Source organism: Aotus nancymaae, unplaced genomic scaffold, assembly GCF_030222135.1.
Source record: "Aotus nancymaae isolate 86718 unplaced genomic scaffold, 86718_ANA_hifiasm-v0.15.2.pri h1tg000020l, whole genome shotgun sequence".
In the NCBI taxonomy this organism is placed as follows: Eukaryota; Metazoa; Chordata; class Mammalia; order Primates; family Aotidae; genus Aotus; species Aotus nancymaae.
The window spans coordinates 23,736,531-23,758,360 of NW_026988432.1; the positions used below are offsets into that span (position 1 = coordinate 23,736,531).

The following is a 21,830-nucleotide window of genomic DNA, read 5'->3' on the forward strand; positions in this document are numbered from 1 at the left end:
AGACAAAAGGTAGATTAGTGGAGTGGGATGAACTGGAGAGTTTAGGGAATTGATACATAAAGGCTACATGGTTTCTTTTAGTGGTAATGAAAAACGTTTTAAATTGGTTGTTGTGATGGTAGCACATATTTGTGAATATACTAAAAACCATTGCATTGTACACTTAACTGAGTGAATTTTATGTGAATTATATCTCAGTAAAGCTGTTTTAAAAATAAACTAGAGCAGATTGATTTGCTCTATCTGCTACTGCACTCCGCTGCCTTATGCTCAAGCACTGAAGTTTTACCCACCATTATTTTTGCACCACCAGTGCAAATGGCAGCACAGTGAAAAAATAATAATTTGATATTATGATGAAAATGGTTTTGACCTCATAGATCACCTGAAAAGCTTTCAGAGACCTCCAGGCACCTTCAGACCACATTGTTTAAGGGAATAAAGGTGTTATATTGAGCAAAACTCACATATGCCACACCACACTCCCCCTGGAGAAAGCTTAGTAAGCAAGGTTTCACTTGAATCTTATTCAAGGGTTTTGAATCTTTCCAGGAGCCAAATGCCATCTTTATAAATTGTTTTTACCTATAGTATAGTTGAATGTCATGGGTCCCAAGAGAGGAAGACAAACATATCTCTGGTGTATTTCATTTTCAGAGTAGAATTGCACCAGTAACCGTAAATATTTGTTGTGAATGGATCCGTAACCCCTTACAAATTACTCTTTGGTTGCATTTCTGATTGCTTTGTTACAGGCAATAAACCCTGCCAGACAGCAGACCTCTGATGCTTTTTAATCAAATAAGGGAATCCTAAAAAGGTCAGAACTGTAACTTATAAAAGCACTTTTCACTAGCTGTCCCAAAAGGAATGAAAGATCAAAATGTGAGTGTTTCCCTAAGCAGAAATGCCATCCAAACATGAGAATCAAAACCACATTGCTTTAAAGTGAGACAGCATGGACAATGAGTTAGAAAAATACAAATAAATTTCTCCTGGGCCTTGGACCACTTTCTTCCATTTTCTCTCTTTCATCTTGGTTTAAGAAATTAATTTATCTTCATGGATTTAAGAAGTCCGATCCTAACATACACAAATTGAAGAAACCATTGTGCCACCAATCAATTTACTGTAACAATTTGGCCCATGCCATATGGAATTTATTTACTTTTGCCAGTAATTTCCCCCAGGATAGTTATAATTCTCTAAACATTAAGTGCATGAAATTTGATCTGGGAGGTAGATTCAAAGATAGGATGGTACATTTGCTTGATCTTGAGATCCAGAGCAGTTTCCAAGGCATGTAATTTTATTGGTGCACTTGTTCTCTTTATCAGCCAGATTCTCCACTGGAATACAGTCTGTTACTGGACATTTATTTGTTCTTTGACTCCTTATATATAATTTGAGCAGTGATTGTCCAAGAAAATCTAAAGAGAAAACAGGTGACAAATAAAAGCGATCATTAATTTAATGGCCACAAAGAATGAATGGAAATATTTTAAAGGCACATTTGCCACACTTACAGCAATATTTGTAACTAGAAAGTAAAGGTGAAATATAGGCACGGCATGAACTTCCGAAGGTAACTATTTTTGTTACTCTGCTTTTTATTCAAAATTGTACATCTAAATTGTCATGTTTCTCCAAGGCTTGATATGAAAACAATCACTTCCCTGATCCCATTTCCCACTTCCCAAATCAATTACTTTCAGTTTTTTTTTATTTATTTGATATTTACCTTTGAATTTCTGAATAACATGCATGTATTGATACTTCTGGATTTATTGGTTTCAGGCATTACCTATTTAATCCAACTATGGACAATGAGAATTTAGCTTTCTTTTAGCCCTTTGCTCCCTGACTCCAATATGTTTGTTTCCTGCCCATGGCCCATATACTCTTGGTGTAGTTCTATAACAATTCACTAAATATTTATAATAAGATTCAGTGTTTAGATAGGTAAACTGCATACCTGGATGAGCTTTGTAACATAATATGATTACTTCTCTTTCCTGTGCAACATCCTTTGCCTTCCCAGAGTTAATAATTGCTTGCTTAGTTTTTGATGTAATCAATACTAACCTAATTTGCTGTCAGTATATTAAAACAAAACTTTATTGTATTGGGGAAAATGTCTTTCCTAAAACCTTTATGTCTGCTCCTGTCTGAATTGATTGATTTCTAGATATGCTGTAGAGCTGTTATTTGGACATTTCCTTTCACTATCAGCCTAGTGATTCCCTTAGCCTATCTTTGGGGATAGATTCTCTGCTTCCTGAATCCTATATTATTAACTTTTAGTTTACTTTCACATTTTGATAGAGCATCTCTTTCAGTGTTTTTCTGAAAATTCATTCATGGGAAATAAATGTTTAGAGCTCTTACAGGACTCAAAACATTCTTGTTATCTACCATAATTAAGAGTTTGTCTTGGGCAAAAAGTTCTAGATTAAAAATCATTTTTATTTTCACAGAATTTTGGAGGCAATTCTAAATTTTCATAACTTTGAGGATTACTGTGGAGAAGTCCAATGGTATTTTGAAGCTTGATCCTTGTGTGATAATTCTTTTCCCGTTTCTCTAAAAGCTTACATAATCTCTTTACTCCAGTATTCTGAAATTTCACAGTAATGAGTCTTTGTGTCTTCTAATTACATCCACTCTGCTGAGAGTTTTTTAGGTCTATGCTTGCTTTTCATGTTGGATTTTTGTTGTTAATATGTCATTGATGAGTTCTTTGTCTTCATTTTACTTTTTGTATAATTGCACATATTTAGGGGCCACATGTAAAATTTTGATACATACATACAATGTATAATGATGAAATATGGATATTTAGGATACCCACAACCTCAAACATTTGTCATTTTTTAAATTATCTTTTAAGTTCCAGAGTACATGAGCAGGTTGATGATATAGGTAAACTTGTTTCACGGGGATTTGTTCTATGCATTATTTCATTACCCAGGTATTTAGCCCAGTACCCATTAGTTATTCTCCCTGATCCTCTCCCTCCTCCCACCCTCCGGTCTCCCTCCAGTGGGCTTCAGTGTCTATTTTTCCCCTCTATGTGTACCCGTGCTCTCATCATTTAGCTCCCACTTGTAAGTGAAAAATGAGGTATTTGGTTTTCTGTTCCTATGTTAACTTGCTAAGGGTAATGGTCTCTAGCTCTATCCATGCTCTTGCAAAGAATGTGATTGCATTCTTTTTAATGGGCTGCGTAGTCTTTCATGGTGTATCTGTACCACATTTTCTTTATCCAGTCTACCATTGATAGACATTTAGGTTGACTTTATGTCTTTGCTGTTGTGAATAATGCTGCATTGAACACACACATGCATGTGTCTTTATGATAGAATGATTTATATTCCATAGGGTATATATCCAGTAATGGGATTGCTGGGTCAAATGGTAGTTACATTTTCAGATCTTTGAGGAATCACCAGCATCTTCCACAATGGTTGAACTAATTTATACTCCCACCAACAGTGTATAAGCATTCCTTTTTCTCCACACTCTTACATCTGTTATTTTTTGACTTTATAATAATAGCCATTCTGACTGGTGTGAGATAGTATCTCATTGTGGTTTTAATTTGCATATCTCTAATGATCAGTGATGTTCAGCTTTTTTCCGTATGCTGGTTGGCAGCATGGATGTCTTCTTTTAAAAAGTATGTGTTCGTGTCTTTTGCCCACTTTTTAATGGTTTTTTTTTTTTCTTGTAGATTTGTTTAAATTCCTTATAATGCTGGATGTTTGACATTTGTCAGACACGTAGTTTGCAAAGATTTTTTCCCATTCTGTGGGTTCTCTGCTTACTCTGTTGATAGTTTCTTTTGCTGTGCAGAAGCTCTTTAGTTTAACTGTATCCCATTTCTCAACTTTTACTTTTGTTGCAGTTGCTTTTGGCATCTTTGCTATGACATCTTTGCCCATGCCTATGTCCAGAATGGTATTGCTTGGGTTGTCTTCCAGGATTTTTATAGTTTTGGGTTTTACATTTAAGTCTTTAAACCATCTTGAGCTCATTTTTGTATTAATATGTAGTGTAAGGAAGGGGTTCATTTTTTATCTTCTGCATATGACTAGCCAGTTATCCCCAGCATTTATTTACTAGAAAATCCTTCCCCCATTGATTGTTTTTTCAGATTTGTCAAAGAACAGATGGTTGTAGATGTGCAGTCTTTTTTCCAAGTTCTCTATTCTGTTCCATTGGTATATATGTCTATTTTTGTATCAGTACCATGCTATTTTGTTCACAGTAGCCCTGTAGTATAGTTTGAAGTCAAGTAGTGTGATGCCTCCTGCTTTATTCTTTTTACTTAGTAGAATTGCCTTGGATATTTGGGCTCTTTTTTGGTTCCATATTAATTTAAAAATAGTCTGAGAGAGTGGTCGGTATGATTTCAGTTCTTTTGCATTTGTGGAGTATTGTTTCACGTCAGATTGTGTGGTTGATTGTAGACTATGTGCCATGTGGCAATGAGAAGAATGTGTATTCTGTTGTTTTGGGGTGGAGAGTTCTGTAGATGTACATCAGGTCCATTTGGTACAGTGCTGAGTTCAGGTCCTGAATATCTTTGTTAATTTTCCATCTCAATGATCTCTCTAATATTGTCATTGGGATGTTGAAGTCTCTCACTATTATTGTGTGGGAGTCTAAGTCTCTTTGAAAGCCTCTAAGAACTTGCTTTATGAATCTGGGTGTTGCTGTGTTGGGTGCATATATATTTAAAATAGTTAGTTGAATTGAACTGTTTAACATTATGTAATGCTCATTTTTGTCTTTTAAATCCTTGTTGGTTTAAAGTTTATTTTGTCTGAAATTAGGACTGCAACTCCTACTTTTTTTCTGCTTTCTATTTGCTTGGCAATTTTTTTTTTCTATCCCTTTATTTTGAGCTTATGAGTTTCATTGAATGTGAAATGGGTCTTTCGAAGACAGCATACCATTGACTCTACTTCTTAATCCAGCTTTCTGCCCTGTGCCTTTTAATTGGGGTCATTTATCCCATTTAAATTTAACATTAGTATTGATACAAGTGGATTTGATCCTGTCATCATGTTGTTAGCTGTTTACTCTGCTGGCTAGTTTGTGTAGTTGCTTTATAGTGTTACTGGTTTGTGTACTTCAGTGAGTTTTTGTAGTGGCTAGTAATGATCTTTACTTTCCATATTTAGTGCTTCCTTCAGGAGGTCTTGTAAGACATATGCTAGCAAATTTCCTCAGCATTTGCTTGTCTGAAAAGGATCTTATTTCCCCTTTGCTAATGAAGCTTAGTTTGGCTGGATGTGAAATTCTTAATTGGAATTGCTTTACTTTAAGAATGTTGCATATAATCCCCCATCTCTTCTGGCTTGTAGGGTTTCTGCTGAGAGATCCACTGTTTGTCTGGTGGACTTCCCTTTGTAGGTGACCTCTCCTTTCTCTCTAGCTATCTTTAACTTTTTTTCTTTCTTTTTGATCTTGGAGAATCTGGGGATTGTGTGTGTTGGGGATGATCTTCTTGTGAAGTATCTTACTGGGGTTCTTTGCATTTCCTGAATTTCAACATTGGGCTCTCTAGCTAGGTTGGGGAAGTCCTCATGGATGAGATCCTGAAATTGTTTTCCAAGTTGCTTTCATTCTCCTCATTTTCTTCAGGGACATCAGTGAGTTGCAGTTGTGATCTATTTAGATAATCCTATATTTCTTTTGTTCATTTCTTTCCATTCTTTTTTCTCTATTTTTGATCTTATTTCAGAAAGCCAGTCTTCAAGCTCTGAGATCTTTTCCTCAGTTTGATCTGTTCTGCTGTTAATACTTGTGATTGGATTATGAAATTCTTGAATTGTACAGCTTTATCCAGGTCAGTTACATTCTTTTCTATACTGGCTACTTTGTCAGTTCTCGGATAATTTTATTGTGATTCTTAGCTCCCTTATCTTGCATTTCAAAAGTGTTCTCCTACATCTCAGTGATCTTAGTTCCTAACCATATTCTGAATTCTCTTTCTTTCATTTCAGCCATCTCAGCCTGGTTCAGAACCCTTGCTGGAAAGGTAATGCAGTTATTTGAAAGAAAGAAGGCACTCTGGCTTTTTCAGTTGTCAGAGTTCTTGTGTTGGTTCTTTTCATCTTTGTGGACTGATGTTCCTTCAGTCTTTGAAGTTGCTTTCCTTTGGATTTTTTTTTTTCTTTTATTCTATTTGATGACCTTGAGGGTTTGATTGTGGTATAAGGTGGGTTCATTTCTAGAAGATTTTAGGAGGCCAAGGCTCAGCTGTCAACTTCTGGTCTGCATGCTTTAACTCTGGGGGCCTTGTATTAGGCCTTGACTTTGTTCTTTGTCTCCTTGACATTAGGAATCCACTGCACTAAGGGGTACAAGGTGCTGCCAGACTGCTGGCCACTACACTGCAGTGGGTGGTACCAGCCAAAGCATTTCACAGAGCAGTGGCAGCAAGATTTGTCCTCATCTGGACATGCCCGTGGCAGTAGCAACGTGATGGGGTTCATGCGCGTTGGTTGCAGCAGGGTGCTAGCAGGTGCCAGGGTGCCTGCCGCTGTGAGGGCATTCATGGCAGTGGCAGAAACAACACAGCTCAGGGGAATGGGGGCCCCCTTTGGCGACTGTGTCTGTGGTTGCACTGGTGGTGGTGATAGCATGGGGGCAGTCTTTCCATTTTTCTTTGCTTTTCCCTCCATATTTGGATGGTGAACCTCTTAGAATGGTCTTCAAATTTCCTTATTTATTTTATTTTCTTTTATAATTTTTTTCTGGCAAATTTCCTTGACTTTACTTTCAAATCCTCCTATTGAATTTTTATTTCTTAGAACAATATTTCTCAGAAATTGATATTTTAAAATGAGACTTTATTCTTGTTTTCTGTTCTTTTATCTCTGAGGATAGTGATGATTTTATTTTATTTATTCCTCTGTATCATCTATAAATATCTCCCATTATTTTTTTCTGTTGTTTTACTTTGGTCTCTAAATTTCAAATTAGATATTTTCCTCAAATGCCTGGTGCTCCTTGATTATCTGATCATATTTAAGAGAATAATGCTCAAAAGACCATTTAAGACTCTATGCATGTGATTGTCATTAATTAAGGCAAGCCATAGGCATTGAGAAGCTGCCAGCTTTTCCTTTCTCCCTCTTGGAGCTCTGGGCTAATGTGTAAAGGGCTGGACTACTATACTGGAGAGAGAGAGAGAGAGAGAAGTGGGAGGAGAGATGTCCAGCCAGAGTCCAACTGTTCCAGCCTTCCAGCTAAGAGGCCAGATGTGTAAATGAAGCTATCATGGCTTTCAAACTCCAGTCAAGCCTTTACAGAAGTGACTCCAAGTAATACATGCAGAAAAATCACCCAGCTAATCCCAGACTAGATTGCAGAGTCCTGAGCAAATGTGATAGTGTAAGCTACAATGTTTTGGAGTAATTTGTGTGCTGAATGGAAGCAATCAATGGAGAAAACATGAGCAATGCAGAGTGAAAATCACTGAAACGATAAAAAGTGAAGGAAGAAGCATTGAAAGCTTAGGAAAAGAGGAAAAGTATTAAATAGTTGTCTAGCAAAGAGGCTACTGAAATGCTCCATGGACAAAATAAAAAGGACTGAACCAAGGCAACAGTACTGAAATAGGGAGTAATGAAAAGCATTTGTGAGGTGTAATTTGACTGATTAGATTCAGAGGCAAAGGTAAGATGGAGGAATACTGGATTATGCACAAATTTCTGACTTATCCAACTAAATGAGAGGTATTATTATTCCTTAGAATGGATCAGGTAAACTCATTAGTTCAGCTTGGAAAATCTTGAATTCCATGTGTGTTTTGAAACTTAGTATTATCATATCTGGTAGCTGGGAAATAAAATATTGCTTACAATGAAGTGATTTTCAGTGTGACAAACATGTAAATGGCTATGCAATCATCCAGATATTGCTAAGAGAACATTTTGGTCCTTTCACAGGGTTAGTACTATTTCTCTTGGGAATAATGTAGAAAGCAAGGAAGGTAAATACAAAGAGACCTCTGTCTTTAAGTCTAGAAGAATGACTTAAAAGGAAAGACCTCCCAGTACGAGGGCTTCATTGTTGCTGTAAGCATGAATAGAGTAAGCTTGTCAATCTGCGTCTAGTTTTTCTTGACTGGAGAAAAGAGTTCTAGAATAAGACAGAGTTTTGTGCAGGGCAGTACTGTCTATTGTAATAAAAAATATTATAAGAATTTTAGTATCTTCTTTGATTCATTTTAGCCGTATGTTTTTCATCTGATTTTCCCCAAATTCAGCATCATAAATATTGTTTGGATGAAAATCTCTGTTCTGCTGTTTACATTATTCCTCTGTAACTTCCTCCTTCTTTCCAGCTAGAGATCCAGTAGTATAGTTGCACCTTGGTGGGTGCCAGGATCTCCCTCTTGCAGTTTGGCAGTGTACCTTGGATTGGAGATACATCTTCTCACTCTCTAGAGTGAGCTATTTATATCACAACTGTCCTGTGCCTAATAGATATGGTGGGCCCAGTATGCCTCGGCAGAGATTGTAAACACCCTTTCCCTAATCTTTACTGAGGGGAGAGGAGCAATACCTTAATTTGTACACATATTTATATATTTTGGAAGCTTGGATCACTACACAGAGAACCATAAATTTAGTGAAAACAAAACCCAAAAACTTCTCATAATTCTGGAACTTAAAAATATTTTAATGTTGAATTTGGGTATGTTGAGAAAATGTATAAATAATGATGGCCACTGAGCTTCCCAGTGGACTGTGACAGCTTTTTCACCAACAAACGGACCATTCTACAACTTTGATTCTGCATTGACAACTCAGCCTACCAACTAACATCAGTGTGCTCTGTTAGAAGCAAAAATGTAAGGCTTAAAAATATTTACACACCATGGGTAACTCTTTCTTGCTATAAATGTAAAAATAATCGCACATTTTGTGGTGCTTTTTTTCCTACTTCTTCATTGGCAAGCATGAGAATTATGTGAGGAAATTTTAACATCAGTCAACATGTACTAATGACCTTATTCTTTGCCAAGATTATTGGAGACAAATCGAATCCATCTGCATGGCTAAATACAAGATGATAGATGAATAAATATAAAATCTCAAAAAAATAGAAAGAGGGTAAAAAAACTTTGCCATTCCAAAGATGTACACAGATCCATCTTTCTGTTGGCAAGATCACCTGTTTAAATTTTACATCTTAGGAGATTTTTTCCCCACTCAGTCTGACGATATACCATGTGGTGCTGACACTGAGATAATTATGTTTGTAACATCTTTTGGTCTTTCAGGATGCCAAGTTATTTTCTCTGTCAACATATTATTTGATATTCTGGGCCAAATTCATCAAGAAAAAGAAAGGGCAGAGAGGTTTCTCTTTCTTCTAGCTTTATGTGACACATATAATTTCTATTTACCACCAGATGAAAGTAGCTAGAATTAAGGATAGTTCCAGTGATGAATTGTTGAATTTCAATACTTATAATAATAAGCCCACAATTCATGGAGGGAATAACACTGTTTATTATTTGGAAGTCTCAATTTTCTGCAAATATTGACATTTTGTTATTTAAAATGACTATTCATCCTCGTTTTGAAGCCAGAAATTCTATTCAACCTAATTAGTTTCTTTGCAGCTTTAAATTGAATATAACTTCAGAATTCTGGCAGCTTCTTTTATGACCTGCTTGGTTAAGGTTCAGTTACAAGTAGAGGATCTATTTATCTGAATTTTAATTTTAATGAATAAGAATGGCATTTATTTGTGCATACTCGATAAATAAGAATTATCTTGGCTTTATGTCATTGATTAATCCTGCTCATTGCTCGTAAATATAAAATATAAAAAAAATGCTGCATATACAATATGCATTTTAGCTTAAATAGAATTTTCTCAAAGAAGCACTCCTTCTGAGTAATTGTTATTTTAACTGAGCTACTAGAACCTTTTGGTACTCCAGTACTTTTATAATCCTGGAAGTCAAATGGAAACTGTAAACCATCCTGAAGAATAAGGAAGAGTTACAGAAGGAAAGAGAAGCAAGAGGAAACTTCATTATGTTCTTTCATCCAAGTTTAAAGAGGAGCTAGACTCATAGACATGGGTTCCTTTCATCCAAGTTTAAACATGAGCTAGACTCATAGACATGGGTTTTCGTGGTCATGGCTGACTGGAAACATAAAGTGAAGAGATGCAGGAACAATCAGGAGCTGTGGGCGGTGATGCTTAAGAAGAAAAATGGTTGTTCATTTAGCTCCAAGATTTTCTGGCTGTGTTTGTGTTATGTGTGAGGATTCACCCTAGGTAAAGGGAACTTTCCTTTGTAACTTGATTAAGTATATACATTTTTGTTAAAAGTAAATGTAAAAAGAAATCCCAGGAAGGTATTTTCTGAACAGAGAAAACTGTGTCTATGAAATTCTCATGTTCCAGCTAAAGAAAAAGACAGAGCAGCAAAGATGGCAAATGAAGCTATGGGTTTACTACACTGGGATTACACAGGTTATCTTCAAGGTCTATTTGTACTTTACCAACTTAATGTTTAATATAATAACTTCTGTTAATTAAAGCCTTAATAACATTGTGTGAAGAATGTTTGGTATAAATAATGGGTAAGAAGATGAAGGACCATGACTCTGGTGGTCTGGGGAAAGTCCATTTATGTTGTTGAGGATGATGATGTATGCCTTTGGGGGAAGGGAATTTCTGGATTTTCTCCACTTCTCATTGATTTGCTTTGAGGAGTCACTTGTATCTTCCCAACCCAGGGTGGAGTACAGTGGTGGGATCTTGGCTTACTATAACCTCCACCACTTGGGTTCAAGCGATTCTCCTGCCTCAGCCTCCCGAGTAGCTGATTACAGGCACCTGCCACCACACCTAGTTAATTTTTGTAATTTCAGTAGAGACAGGGTTTTACCATGTTGGCCAGGCTGGTCTCAAACTCATGACCTCAGGTGATCCACCTGCCTCGGCCTTTCAAAATGTTGTAATTACGGGCGTGAGCCACCGCATCCAGTCATTGACCAGAATTTAAAATTTTAAACAATAGGATACACCAGACCATGGAATGACAGGCAAGGCTGGACATTTAGGACAACTGATAGTTATAGAGCAACTGATAGGCAGAGTCTGGGAAACAGGGTTTTTTTAAAAAGAGATTCATATTCAGGAGGCCATTTTTGGTTGGAAAAACAAATTAATGAGTTTGGAAAACAGATGTAAGTTTAGCAGATCAATCCAAAAGAAAAAAACAAATGAGATGGAACTGAAACAGCTAAAGATTTTCTAAAATTGGTGCCTTTCCTTTCTCAGTTGTTGCAGAGCAACAGCTGCCCTGCCAGAGACCATACTTCCCAGCATCCTTGCACCTAGATATGGCCATATGACTAGTTCTCAGCAATGAATATGACCATAAGTGATAAGTGTCACTTCCATGTCAAACTTCAGAAGTAGGCAGGCTTTTTTTGTTGTTGTAGTTAGAAACAGTATTTTGCTATGTTGCCCAAGCTGGTCTTGAAGTCTTGAGCTCATGTGATCCTCCTGCCTTGGCCTCCCAAAAGACTGGGATTATAGACATAAACCAGTGTATCTGATTCTAGTGAATTTTAAGAGGTTTGATTATCACAGTCAGATTGGTTTAGGAGGGGAAATCAAATCATCTCAATATATAATTAAATTTTTACTGAGAAAGCAATGTGTAAAAGATTTTATTAGTTAGAAATATCAAAGCCCAGTTAGTAGCTGAGAATATGACCAGGAGGGATAAGTGTCACTTCCATGCAAAGAAGCTTTAGAAACAGGTGGGCTTTTTTCACTGTCTGTTTTCTCTTGGAAAGCATGTGTTGAAGCAGTGGATTCACAAAATAAAAGCCTGGTCCCCTAATCTCTGTTTGGAGAAGTGCTATGCACTGATTAGGAGCACCTGTCTTGGAACTTAAATGAATGACAAAATTCTGCCATGATTTGATTGTACATGTTTTGTTTTGGTTTGTTATAGTAGTTAACATTGCTAAATAATATACAGTGAATATGGGAAGCTGAATGGTGGAAATCTAGATAATCACTTTTTTCAGTTCCACATGACCAGAGGAGGTATAAGGAATGTCCAGAGAGGATATGTCAGGACAAGTAGTGACCAAAGGCTAGTCTCCAGGAGTCTGAAGAAACAGGACAAGAACATGGACAGATAGAAACTTGAATTTAGGCGTATCAGAAAGTTATAACTACTATTGTCTTCTAATGCTGAAATAGAGAATTTCTAAAGTTGTAAAAATCTGTATTAGAGGCTTAGTCCCAGAGATTGATGTGGAATGAATATACAGGTGAGGTTTCTTTGTGGTCATTCTTTTTGTTTTTTTCTTTTTTGAAGCAGGATGTCTGTTGCCTAGGCTGGAGTGCAGTGGCACTAACATAGCTCATTGCAGCCTCAAACTCCTGGGCACAATAAGTGATCCTCCTGCCTCAGCCTCTGGAGAAGCTAGGATTATGGGCACATGCCACTACACCTGGCTAATTTTTTTTTTTTTTTTGGATAGGGGTAAAGATGGGGTCTCACTATGTTGCCCAGGCTGGTCTTGAACTCCTGGGCTCAAGCAATCCTCCCACTCTGACCTCCAAAAGTGCTGGGATTACAAATATAAGCCACTACGTCCAGTCCTGGTGTGTTTTAAGAGGTTTAACTACTATAGTTAGATGGTTTAGGAGGGGAGCATCAAGAAGATCATCTCAATATATAGGTAAATTTTTACTGAGAAAGCAATGTGCAAAAGATTCCGTCAATTATAAATATCAAAGCCCATTTAGTTGCTGAGATAGTGGGCAGAGAGCTTAAATGTGATCATGGCAAAGATGGAAAACAAATTTCCTTTAGGCTTTTGGTATAAATTAAAATTTAGAACACTGTATCAGGGCCAGAACACTTGGTGAGCATGCCTCCGTGGATTATATGTCTTAGTTGTCCCAAGGAATTGAATCATATTGTTAGTGATAAAAAATCAATTTTCTCATAATTAATTAGATTTTATGAATTCTCTGATGTCTTAATGATCAAATTAAGTTTAACATCACAGGAGTCATTGGTTCTCATATTCGAATTACACTTGCTTAGTCTTCTCTAGAGAATCCCAAAGAGCCTTAGTCTCACCACTGACCTTGCTATAGAGAAATAATTATTACTGGGAGCATAACTTCAACTTTTAAAACATTCTACTGCAGTCTGTATTAGAAATAAGTATTATATTGTTTGAAATTTACATTTCTATTAGACATGACTTTGTTCCTTGGTTATAAAAGGCAATTATGTAGGTAGAAAGTGATATTGAAGGTAAGTTTAAAGAGACATGACAGAAGTTCAACAAAGCCATACATTGTGAGACAAGGGTACTTATTATCTCTTTAAAAGTAGAGACATTGTCTCCTACTATACTTCCTGTGTAAGGAAATTAACATCTAATATTCTAATGAGAGGATCACAAATAAGGAGATAATTATACAGGAATGAATAGGGAGTGACTAGGTCTATATTATGTTACAGAAATGAATCTGAATAGATTAACGTGATAAGTTCAACTTTCAACTAAAATGTAGGTGATATATTTATGCCAGTTGACGTAAGCAGTGACTTGAGGTTATCTGTATTATCTGAACCAAAAGATTTCATTTCTTAAAATTCCCAGATCAGTGAGACAAAGGATATTTTTTAACCTGGAAGATTAAATAGCAATACAAAGAGCACTACAAGAGATATGGTAAGGCCATGTGTATTTAGTATTCAAAGATAGTAAATACTGTGAGTTCAGAGAAGGCTACTTTGGTCTGGGAATGTTTCATAAATAAGAAAGACTTATAATACAAGTTATAGTTCAGGTACTGGCTTATACACTGTTACACACAAGAGGCGTTGGGTAGGCAGACAAAATGTTCCACAGAAGAAAATAAAATATGAGAACAAAAGTATGGTATTTTGAAATGTGTTTGGGTGGCAATGAGCAAAGAGATTAATTATGAAGTTTTAGTGGGAGATGAGGTCGGGAATATAAATGGGAGACAGATTGCAAAGGATCTTAATTATCAGCTTAGAAAATTTATACTTTATTCTAAGGGTAATTAGAGATACTGAAGATTTTTGAAGCAGAGAATGATCTTTGAGGAAGGCATACAGCAGAGGTATGCAAATGAATTGCCTGTGGAAGAGGCTGGAAGGAGTTGGACTTTGAAGTAACAAACTGTAAGATGATACGATCATGTGAGTGAGAAAAGCACTAGAAGAGATTAGAAAATAATGCTAAATGGAAGAGACAGCTTATCTAGGACAGTATCAGAAGGCTTGGATCAGAACATGTAAAGCCTTAAATGGAACTGAACTTGTAGTCTATGACAAAGATTCTCTGTATGACCAAAATTTATTTAGGCTTCTGAACTTTCTCCTAGGCCCATTTCTGCACTGTAAAACCCAGTTTTACAAGGGACACTGTTTGTTTTGCAAAGAACGTGGTTAAGTCAGTTTACCAAGAACTCCCAGGCCTTTATATCTGATCACTCTTGATACCTGACCAGGTTCCTCATCCTCTGCAGTCCCTCCCTCATCCTCTGCAGTCCCTCCCTCATCCTCTGCAGTCCCTCCCTCATCCTCTGCAGTCCCTCCCTCAGCCTCTGCAGTCCCTCCATCAGCCTCTGCAGTCCCTCAGGTGATACTTGATCACCCTGGCCTGTCTTTAGAACTAATCCTTCTAGGTTAGTTTAGTCAGAATTCCCCTTGCCCCTGATGTTTCCTTGGAGCAATGTTACATCTTCTGTTCTCCTGACCCCCACACTCCTTGGCTGTAAATTCTCACTTGCCCATGCTGTATTCAGAGTTGAGCCCAATCTCTGCCTTCCCTCTCCCACCCATGCCCCAGCAAAATCCCACTTTCAGTGGTTCCTACACCTATGATGATGGTCCTGAAAAATATCTTCCTGATCATGCTTTGACAAGTATCATTGAATAATTCTTCTTAACAGCCACTAAAATATTTTAGTGACAGGGAAGGAAAAGATCAGAGTCACTCTGTGAGCCAGTCGATCCAGTGATTATCAAGAGTAGGATGAGAGGAATTAGTGATAGCTGAGAGGTAAAGGAACCAGTTAAGAGGGCAATTAAGTAGTCAAAGATTAAAGTCATAGGGAAGAACTTGAATAGTTTTAGTAGGAATAGAAACAACAAAATATATTTGAGAGAAAACCTGGTAAATTGGTTGGATATTTGATAAGAGAAAAGAGTTAAGAGCAATCAGTGAATGTATTAGGGTGTGATTCTCTACCAAATTACGTTAGAATTAGTTGAACATTAAACAAATGAATTCCCTACTGCTTTTGTTTGAATGTTTGTTTCCTTTCAAAATTCATGTTAAAACTTAATCACCATTGTGTTGTTATTAAGAGGTGGGAAAGAGGTTTGGAAAGCGATGAAGTCATGAGGGCTTTGTCCTAGATATGAGATTAATGCCCTTACAAAAGAGGCTTTAGAGAGCTGCCTGGTCCTTCCATCTCTGTTGCCCTGTGAGATCACAGCATTTGCTCTTTTTCTGCTCCTCTTTTACGTGAAGATGCAGCAGGAAGGCACCATCTTGGATGCAGACAGAACCCTTACCAGATTCTGAATTGACTGATGCTTCAGGACTGTGAGAAATAAATTTCCTTTGTTTATAAAGTATCTAGTTTAAGGTATTTTGATACAGCAGCAGGAATAGACTGTCATTGAATCAGTCAGAATCTCTAGGAGCACAGCCCTGGGAATGTGAATGGAAAACAAACTGAAGAAGACTCTTTGGCATACACTTAGGCTTGAAAACTGGCTTAAAATAAATAACATTGATTTGGAAGTCAATGAGGTCTAGGCTTGTACTCTGTGTTGCTTAGCAGTTATTTTTTATTGTGTGCTAGTTAAATTCTCCCTAGTCTCAGCCTTCTTATCTCTACAATGAGGAAAAGTTAAATTCAACTTATGGAGTAACTGTAACATTAAATAACATATGGAAAGATTTAATCCATGCTGAGAACATAATAGATTCTTACAAATTGTGGCCATTATCATATAAAAATAAAACTGTTCTGAGTGAGCAGGTATAAAGAGGTTTTAATTTTAGATACATGTTAGTCATATCAAAACTTTAAAAAAGTCTTTCTTAGGAATATCTTATTTAAGCCAACACTTTTTTTTTTAAGTGCTGGTAGGTATAGAAACAAGTTACAAAATCCCATTGCTCATGTATCTAAAATTAGGGAGGTGTTTGCCAACCAGCGAGTTGAAGCATGTAGTTTATTGAGGGATTTAAAGCCTTAAAATAGACATTTGATATTAGAGGCTGAGTTTTCCATTCCTAAACACACATTAACGTACTAGAAGGAAGATATATAGTTGTGGTGGAGAAGATGATGAAAAGCAAAATAGAAAGCCTCTACCTGTTAGCAGCAGTGAATCCAGCAGGTCTGCAGCTACCAATTCTTGCCTCCTCAGAGGAAAGAATTTGGCTGAGGGGCATAGTACAGGGTGAGAAGCTAAGGCAAGTTTTAGACCAGCAGTGAAAGTTTATTTAAAAGTTTTAGAGCAGGAACAAAAAGAAGTAAAAATACTTGGAAAAGGGCCAAGGGGGTATCTTGAGAGATCTGAGTGCAGTGTTCAGCCCTTCACTTGGGGTTTTATACGTTGGCATGATTCTGGGGTTTGTGTTTCTTCTACCCTGATTCTTCCCTTGGGGTAGGCTGTCCACATGTACAGTGACTTGCCAGCACTTGGGAGGGGCAGCATGTGTACTGTGTTTACTGAAGTTGTGTGTGTGCTCATTTGAGGTATTTTCCTTTTACTAGTCAAGTGTTTCTAGAGGAAGGTCATATGCTAGTTGAAGTCCATTGTTTTGCCTGTTAGTGCACATGCTTGGGCCCACTTGCCCAACTCTTGAGATCTTAGGAAGCTGCTAACTACCAGCTTCAGGTGTTTTCTATCTGTTAGAATACTGCCTTTTCTCTGGCATTGACTGCTACCAATTATTATTTCAGAGAGACAGTTTAACAACCGTCTGATCATTACCTGATGGTCCCCTGGCCTTCCTGGGTGGTAGGTTGGCTTTCTTGCCCTGCTCATGTCTGCCTAGCTACCTACTCTAACACACCTAAGCATTCAAATCTTCTTAGTTAGCAGATAAGATAGAGAATTGGCCATTTTTGATGTGGCTTTATTAGCATATAACTCCTTGCCCATTCATCACAGACCAAGGTTAGAGGGCAAAACAATCTGTTCTTATACAGAAAGCTTTCAGGTCCTTTACGTTTCCTTTTGGCTACTTTCCTTAAGTCAATCAGATCACACCACAATTCATCACTGGATTCCAAGAAACAGTGCAATTGTGATGCCTCAAGACTCTTCAGAGCTCTCCTAGAAGTCCAGAGACAACATGATACAAGTCATGCAACACACTCTGGTGAGAGCAACAAGAAAGAGCCTCCCAAGCTTCCCCAGGCAATATTAGGGCCAAGAAAGCAGAGCAAGGCAACACGGAAAACTCCATGGAATATCTGAACAGGTGGTACAGTGCTGTGGTTTGAATGTCTGTCTCCTCCAGAGCCCATTTGAAATTTAGTGGCTGTTGTAACAATAGTAAGAGGTGGTACCTAATAGGGTGGGTTTAAGTCATGGGGGCTTTGCCTTCATGAATGCATTGATACCTGTATAAAGCAGACTTGCAGCAGTGGGTTTGCCCTTCCATCTTCTGCCATGTGAGGACACAGTAACAAGGCCTCATCAGATCCCAGTCCTTGATCTTAGATTTCCCAGACTACAGAACTGTGAGAAATAAATTTTTTTATAAACTACCCAATCCAACATACTCTGTGATAGCAGAACCAAAGAGACTAAGACGGGCAGTATATTAATCAGCTCTGGCTGCTACAACAAAATACAACAGACTTAATAGATTAAAGAGAAACTTAGGGTTTTGTAGTTCTAGGGGCTGGAAAGTCCAAGACCAAGATGCTTGCCTGTTTCCACATGAGGGCTTTCTTCCTATCAAGCAGATAGCTATCTCCTCATTGTGTCCTATGGTGGCTTTTCCTTGGGGTGTACATGCAGAGAGAAAGAGAGAGAGGGAGAGACAGGCAGAGAGAGATCTCTTTCTTTCTTTCTTTTCTTAGAAGATCACTAATTTCTTTTTAAGAAGTCTACCCTCAGAACCTATACTAACTCTAATTACCTTTCAAAGACCTCATCTTGATAACATTGGGCTTCAGTACGTGAATTTTGGGAGGATACAAACATTTAGTTTATAACAGGCAAAAATCAGGCACTTCAGTTAGCATGTTTCTGGTATTCATTGTGTTTGGGTCATATATCAACAAGGCTATTTCAAGGAGATAAAAGGGATGGATATCAAAGCTGCTCTTCAAGCAAATGAGAGGCTGAAGCTCTGGCCTCAGTCTGGGTTGCACTCTCTGAGGAATTTGGATAGAGTAGGGCAAGGCTTGTCTGTAAGGTTCAGTGAGATAAAGAAGGTAACTACCTGTGTGACAGTAACCGAGGAAAATAAAGATAAGAACCTAAAAGACTACCCACCAAAACATTATTTAGAAGAGACTTGCAGAGGGAAGAAATCCAGACAAGAGACAAAAGGCCTGAAATCAGGGAAACACTGGGGAATGGAGATTCAAATCTGTAGTGGAAGAAAGAATGTGGAGAAATTCCCGTTTTAAATAAGTGGCAAATTTATGTGAGCCCAGGCCTATAAGGAAGCTTGGGTGGGTGCAAAGCCTGCTTAGATATAATAGAAACAGGAAGGTGTTTCATCTCTGAGAATAGTAACCAGCAAGAGTATGATGAAAGGCAATTAATTAAGCAGGCTGCACCGCAGAACTGATCTTCAGCACATGGGAAAATGAAAATAAGAACTAGAAACTAGCAAACTAGACTGGATGGACATACATGGTAGGGATCTGCTAAAGGGGATGCAGACAATTTTTCATAGTGCTTTAAACTCAGCTTACTCTATGCACAGCTGACTCTAGATAGGGGGGCAGCAGGCAGTACTCCCATCCCAGACTTGAACCCCCACTGGGAAGAAACGTAGTATACATAGACAAAAAGAAATGTCCATTTCCCTTGAGGTTGTCTTTGCAGCCATTACAAATGTTTACAATGAATAGCAGTGAAGTCCAATTCTGTGTGAATTCACATGAACACACATTTTAGAAATGCCTTTATTTGCTTTTGTGAACAGCTGGCTGCTTTACCATTTCTCTGGGCATACAGTCCAGTTTGATTAAATCCTTATTTGTTATTGCACGTAGCAATCTACATCCATCCAGCCCTTTCTCTTCCTCTCTTTTAGTGTTGGCTTCTTTGTTTGGGATTATTATTAAGTGAAATGGGGAGGGCAGGGAATTAGTGTGTTGATATGACACTGGCAGAGGCGTAAATGAGAAATTCAGAGACAACAAGCTGTGATAATTCCATTATAGGCTTTACTTCACTGGGGCCCTTGGATTCCAAAGACATAATGAAACAGTAGGGATCTGCAGTTTCACTGACTGAGTGTCTCTCTATGATGTGCCAGGCTTTAGTGAATTAGATTTGAGACCCATCATTTTATTAGTAACATTTTATCAGAGTAAATTAGTGCCCAGGCACACAGTTCTCTGGGTTAAATCGATGAGTTCACCCGGAATGACGTTACCATCCCTAATCAGCAGTACTTTCCACAGAGTTCTAATTTAGTTGAATAATACTGTGTTCCTGTTAACTTCTCCTTCCTTTCACCTCCCTTTCTCCCAGTTGCATTAGAAACAGGCACGGCCTTAAATATAGAGGCAAATTTGAAGTGAACTAAGCCAACTAAATGTAAAATGCAGTGATTGCTGTTTCTCCTAACAGAAATTCAGGCATAATTACTCCATCTTCCCCCCTGTGGTAAAGTCCCCAGTTAATAATGTAGCCTGAATAAACTGGAGTGGAAAGTTCCCTAGGATTAGAGATACAAGATGGAAAACAAAAATAATTTTCAGATAATTTTATGAAGCCCACAAATGCTCTGGTTTAGCCAATAAGTATTTGTAAATTGCCCATGCTGTTCTCAGTGCACTGTGTAAGTGTGTTCTTCTAGCTGAATTCATATTTGCATTGGTTTGGGAGTAGTACTTCGAAGTGAACTTTCCCCTTGGAGACTATAGCTGCTATTCTGTCAGGAGGACTGGGGGAAAACTCGTGCTTTTTCATTTCATCTTAAGATCAGCACTTGCTCGACAATACCCCTGCTTAGTCCAAGATTGTGTTTATAACAAGAATATGAGAGGCAGGATCAGGAATCGGGTATGGGAGCAGATGGCAAGACTGGAAGACAATTAATTATAGGAAAGCAAGGGTACTCTCTGAGAAGGTTCGATAAGGCAGGAGGCAGTAGGCAGATATTAGGTACACAGAGAGGCAGTTTAATAGAAATTTCCTGAGTTTTCATTTCGGGGACCTCAGAGGCAACATGGCCCAGTGGAAGAACAAAAGTGGATGCTGAAGTTGTTGTTTGGTAAACATTGTTATTGGATATAGCACATACAGAATAAAATGCACAGATTTAAAGGTGCCACTTGGTTAATTTTTACAAAGAGAATTTATCTTTCTCCAGATCGAAATAGGAAACATTACTAGCCTTCTGAAAGACTAGTAATGTTTTGCCTGCCCCTCAGACCTCTCAAATAACCACCATCTGTTTATTGTATTAGAATAGTTTAGCCTCGTTTTGAATATCATGTAAATGGAATCATATTTTATATATTCTTTTGTGTCTGCCTTATTTTGCTGTCTCTAGAGACTCATCCACTTTGTCGCATGTAGCAGTGGTTTATTTATTCCACTACTGTCTGGTATCATGCAAGTCACTGAAATTCTTTTCACTTTTGCTGATGGACATTAGTGTTGTTTCCAGTTTTGGCTATCTCAAATAATGCTGCTATGGACAGTCTTGATGCAATATATGAATATAAATGAAAGGAATATATAGAATTTATATCTGATGAATATATATCTAGGAGAGGAATCCCTGTTTCCTACAGTGTGTGATCTTCAACTTTAGCAGACAACGTCCAGCTGTTTCACATCAAAAGCGTGTTCCCTCCTGTTGGTTTACAACTTACTCATCATCGGATATTACCACTTTTCTTCCATATTTTATTTTTAGCTTTTTGGGTGGGTGCAATATGGGATGTCATTATGGTTTTAATTAGTATTCCCTTGATGACTAATGATATTGAGACTATTTTAATATTCTAATTGACCATTTGGATATTCTTTTTTTGTGTAGTCCTATTCAAGTCTTTGATAAAGTTTTAATGAGGTTGTCTAACTTTATCTCATTAATCTGTTAGATCTCCATATATATATTGGAGATATGAGTGTCTATAGCAGCATTGTTTATAAGATACATGCATTCCAGGTATCTGTCTTTTTCCACTCTATGGTCTTCTTTTTTACTCTCCCATGATGCCTTTTGATGAGCAGAATTTTTAAGGTTAAGGAAGTCTAATTAATTCTATTTTTCTCTCATTATGGTGTTTTTTAAAAATGTCTTATATAGGTAACGTCTTCTTACCTAAAGATCATAAAGGTATTTTCTTATTCTTTCTTTTATAAAATCTTTGATTTTACTGTATCTAAAATTGTATTTGTGTATATGGGATGAGACAGGAATCAATTTTTTTCTCTATATTCCTTTGATCAAACATTATTAATGAAAAGATCATTTTTTCCTTTCTATTGTAGTGGCATCTTTGTCATAAATTAAGTGACACTATGTGAGTAG

At 37.4% G+C, this 21,830-nt stretch overlaps 1 long non-coding RNA gene across 2 annotated transcripts in view; it reads left to right on the forward strand.

Moving 5' to 3' along the window:
* Positions 1 to 21,830, forward strand: part of LOC105725294 (uncharacterized) — a 398,310-nt gene that overhangs the window by 132,590 nt on the left and 243,890 nt on the right. Inside the window, exon 1 of one of the 2 annotated variants that reach the window (XR_010343620.1) lies at positions 15,601 to 15,674. The exons of the other annotated variant lie outside the window; for it this stretch is intronic. This is a non-coding gene — a long non-coding RNA (uncharacterized LOC105725294). Of the gene's footprint in view, positions 1 to 15,600; positions 15,675 to 21,830 lie in introns of those variants that run through there. 2 annotated transcript variants of the gene reach the window in all.